The sequence below is a fragment of the Penaeus vannamei genome, chromosome 5 (assembly GCF_042767895.1).
Source record: "Penaeus vannamei isolate JL-2024 chromosome 5, ASM4276789v1, whole genome shotgun sequence".
Taxonomy (NCBI): domain Eukaryota; kingdom Metazoa; phylum Arthropoda; class Malacostraca; order Decapoda; family Penaeidae; genus Penaeus; species Penaeus vannamei.
This window is the reverse complement of record NC_091553.1, coordinates 44,942,215-44,947,214: the sequence shown is the minus strand read 5'-3', so window position 1 is coordinate 44,947,214 and position 5,000 is coordinate 44,942,215.

Sequence of the window (5,000 nt, the reverse complement as noted above, 5' to 3'; positions counted from 1 at the left end):
CTCTCTCTCTCTCTCTCTCTCTCTCTCTCTCTCTCTCACTCTCTCTCTCTCTCTCTCTCTCTCTCTCTCTCTCTATTTACTCTCTCTCTCTCTCTCTCTCTCTCTCTCTCTCTCTTCCTCTCTTTCTCTTCTCTCTCTTCTCTTCTGTCTCTCTCTCTCTTCTCTCTCTCTCTCTCTCACCTCTCTCTCTTCTCTCTCTCTCTCTCTCTCTCTCTCTCTCCCCCTCCCTCCCTCTCTCCCTCCCTCCCCTCCTCCCTCTTCCCTCCCTCCCTCCCTCTTCTTCTTCTTCTTCTTCTTCTTCTTCTTCTTCTTCTTCTTCTTCTTCTTCTTCTCCTCCTCCTCCTCCCTCCTCTCTCCTCCCCTCCCTCCCTCCTCCTCCCTCACTCCCTGCCTCCTCCTCCTCCTCCTCCTCCACCCTCCTCTCTCCTCCCTTCCTCCCTCCTCCTCCTCCACCCTCCTCCCCCTCCTTCCTCCTCCTCCTAACTGACTCCACATCGACTTGCATACACATCCGACATGTAATGTGTACATTCACAAAAGAATGTTCAAAACATCTTTTTTTTTTTCTTTCTTTTTTTTTTTTTGAAAAACGAAGATTAATAACATCATATATATGACATTTGCGCAAAGAATAGTCACAGGGCAAAGAAAAGTCTCCGTCAGAATACAAAGTTATGATAACAGTCATTATTCACAAGTGCAAAAGTATCAAAATACCATTTGATTAAGATCTTGCAATATATCAATGACCTTCTACGTAACACTCGTATTGATTTTTATAAGAGCCAAGTTGACCATTTTTTTAAACGAATTATCCACAAAACGATGTATAGATACTTTCCAAAAAAAAGAATCATAGGTAAAAAAAATGATAATGATGATGATGACGATGATGACGAAATGATAATAAACATGAATTGAGAATTAATCAGATTTTTGAAATAATAAATAATTAATAATAAATAAATAATAAATAATAAATAACGAAATAATAAAGATGAATTAAGAATTAATCTGATTTTATTACCGATATCATATTCTTGTGTCATTTTTTTTTCTTTTTTATTCATTTATATCTTTATGCGTATAACAGTGCTTCTGCAAACAGATATATCGATGTATCTATATTTACATACTTTAGATATAAAATACGTACCTCTACACCTGTGTAAATAAGAGTAAACAAGCATAAACACGCAGAAACAAAAACAAAATAAATACCATAATAAGAGACATACAAAAAACAAGGAAAGTGGAAAAAATAAATAAATGAACGAATAGATGAACAAGTAAAAGAGAATAAATATTGCAAAGATAAAGATGAAATAACCAGACAAATGAACAAGAGAAAAATAAAAATACATAAATAAACCAAAAACAAACAAATAAACACAGTCAAAAACAAGGAAATAAACCTCAACACAAATAAACAACAAACACAAAAGAAACAAAAATAAGAATATAACGAAACTCAAAGCAAATAAACAATAAAAAACTAAACTCAAAACAAACAAACAAACAACAAAAATCAATAACACACCGAGAACCTCAAAACAAACAAACCAAAAAAACAATAAAACACCAAAACCCCAAACAAGAAACAAATTAGAAATAAAACCAAACCTCAAAACAAACAACAAAACAACACACCAAAACCCAAAACATCCAAACAAACAAGCAAACAAAACAATAGGCTATCAATATCAAAAATAAAACAAACAACTAAAACAACAACAAAACAAAATACCAACCCCCCAAAAACACCCCCAACCCCCCAACCCCCAGACCCCCAACCCTTCAAAGAATCCCCCAACCCCACAACCCCAAACCCCACCCCCAACCCCCCAAACCCCCAGACCCCCAAAACCCCCAACCCCAAACCCCCCCAAACCCCCAACGCCCCCAACCCCCCAACCCCCCCAAACAAAAACCCCAAACCAAAGACCAAAAAAAAAAAAACCGGACCACATAACCAGCGCCGTTGTGAGGTGTAAGTCGAGAGGGGGCCGTAGACGTCGACCTCGTGGTTTATCGCCCCGGTTCGTGAGTCGTTCGTCGGGATCCACGTCCTGCCCATTAGGTCGTGGTTTATCGGCCTCTCACTCTCTCTCTCTCTTTCTCTTGTTCTTTCTCTATTTTTTTTCTTTTTTTTTTTTTTGTCTGTGTTCGTTCTCTTTTTTTTCTCTTTTTTTCTTCTTTTTTTTTCTTTATCTTTCTCTCTCTCTCTTCTTTCTCCTTTTCTCTTTCTATCTCTTCTCTCTCTCTTTCTCTCTCTCTCTCTCTCTCTCTCTCTCTCTCTCTCTCTCTCTCTCTCTCTCTCTCTCTCTCTCTCTCTCTCTCTCTCTCTCTCTCTCTCTCTCTCTCTCTCTCTCTCTCTCTCTTTCTCTCTCTCTCTCTCTCTCTCTCTCTCTCTCTCTCATTCTCTCTCTCTATCTTTCTACCTTGTTCTTTCTCTATTTTTTTTCTTTTTTTTTCCCACTTGTCTGTGTTCGTTCTCTTTTTTCCTCTTTTTTTCTTTTTCAATCCCACGTCTTTCTCTCTCTCACCGGCCATCTCTCTTTCTCCCATCTCTTTCCCTCACTTCTATCTCACCTCCATCTCCTCTCCTCCCTCTCTCTCTCTTTCCCTTTCCATCTCCCTCCTTTTCCTGCATACCACGTCAGCATCCCCTTCCTTCCCTCTTCTCTCTCTTCTCTCTCTCTCTCTTCCTTCCTTCCCTCTCTCTCTCTCTCTCTCTCTCTCTCTCTCTCTCTCTCTGCTCTCGCTCTCTCTCTCTCTCTCTCTCTCTCTCTCTCTCTCTCTCTCTCTCTCTCTCTCTCTCTCTCTCTCTCTCTCTTCTCTCTCTCTCTCTCTCTCTCTCTCTCTCTCTCTCATTCCTATCTATCTCCCATCTCGTCTACAGCACTTTCCCTGTTCTCCCTCCTCCCCAATATTTCTCCAACTCATCCCCACTCTGCCCTCCCTTGTCTCCCTCATTTTCTTCTTCTATGCCAGTGTCCCTTCCTTCAATCCCACGTATTCTCCCCTCTCTCCCTTCATCTCTTTTCTCCATCTCCTCTCCCTTCACTTTTATCTCAATTCCATCTCCTTCCTCCCTCCTCCCTCTTTCTCCTCTCCATCTCCAAGTCCTCCTCTCATTAACCCAGCACCACGTCACATCCCTTCCTTCCCTCTTTCTCTCTCTGCGTCTCTCTTTCCAGCATCACGCCAGCTTCCCCTCCCATCCTCTCTCTCTCTCTCTCTCTCTCTCTCTCTCTCTCTCTCTGTCTCTCTCTCTCTCTCTCTCTCTCTCTCTCTCTCTTCCCACCCACCCTCCCTTTCTCTCCCAACCCCTCTCTACATACCCACCCTCCTCTTCTTCCCTGTCCCTCACCCTTCTCCTCTCCCCTTTCCTTCTCCCAACCTCCTCCCTCCCGCTCCCTCCTCACTCCTCCCTCTCCCTCTCTCTCTCCTCTCCCAGCATCACGCTGCCAGCATATCCTCCCTTCCTCTCCTCCTACCCTCCTACCCACCCACCCTTCCTACCCACCCACCCACCCCTTCCCTCCCTCCCACCCCCTCCTTTCTTCCCACCCTTCCCCACCCACCCTTCCCTCTCTCCTCTCCCTTCCTCTTCCTCCCTTTTCCCTTCCCACCTCCCTCCTCCCTCCCTTCTCTTCTCTCTCTCTCTCTCTCTCTCTCTCTCTCTCCCTCTCCCAGCATCACGCCAGCATCTCTTTCCTCTCTACCTCCTTCCCTCCCTCCTTCCCACAATTTATCCCACCTCCCTCCTCCCTCTCCCTCTCTCTCCCTCTCCCTCCTCCCTCTCTCCCTCTCTCCCCTCTCTCAGCATCACGGCAAAGAGGCATCTCCTTCCTTCCCCTCCTCTCCCTCCCTCCTTTTTTCCCTACCTCACCCTCCCACCTCCTCCCTTCCTCCCTCCCCTTCCTCTCCTCTCCCTCTCTTCCCTCTCCTCTCCCAGCATCGCTGTTAACATCTCCTTCCTTCCACCCTCTCTCTCTCCCTTCACTCCCTTCTTCCCTCCCTCCCATCCCCACCCCTCCCCTCATTTTCCACTTCACCATTCCTCCCTCCCTCCTCTCCCACCCTTCCCTTCCCTCCCTTCCCTCCCTCTCCCTCTCTCCCTCTCCCTCCCTCTCCCAGCATCACGCCAGCATCCCTGTGTGTAGAGTCGCCTAACCTCATCCATCAGTCTCCCTCCGGCTAATGGACTGACATCGACCACCGGCGGATAGAGTGCAAGGGAGAGAGGGAGGAGGATGGGAGGGAGGGGAGGAAAGGAGGGGGGAGGGGGGGAAGGTAGGAGGATGGGAGGGGGGGAGGGGAAAAAGAGGGAGGATGTGGGAGGAAGTGTAGGAGGGATGGGAGGGAGAGAGGGAAGGAGGAGGATGGGAGGGAAGGGGGAGGGGAGGGCGGGAGGGAGGATGTGTGGGAGGATGGGAGGGAGGGAGGGAGGGGGAGGGAGGGAGAGAGGGAGAATGAGGGAGGGCGGGGAGGGGGGCAAGGTAGGAAGGGGGAGCGGAGGTAGGAGGATGGGAGGGAGGGAAGGTAGGAGGATGGGAGGGAGAGAGGGAAGGTAGGAGGATGGAGGAGGTGGGGAAGGGAAAAGGTAGGTGGTGGAAAGTGGGGGAAGGAGGGAGAAAAAGGGAGGTAGAAGGGGGTGGAGAGAGGGAGAGAGAGAGAGGAAAAGGAAGGGGTGGGAAAGGGAAGAAGAGAGAGGGAGAGGGAGGGCGAATATATCGTTTGCTATTATTATTAATATTATTATTACATATATATTATTATTATTTATTATTATTAGAAAGGAGAGAGAGAGAGAGAGAGAGAGAGAGAGAGAGAGAGAGAGAGAGAGAGAGAGAGAGAGAAAGAGAGAGAGAGAGAGAGAGAGAGAGAGAGAGAGAGAGAGAGAGAGAGAGAGAGAGAGAGAAAGAGAGAGACTCCAAAGGCAGAGGCAGGACTTTACAAAAAAAAAAAAAGGAAAGAGGGGGAGGAGAAAATGG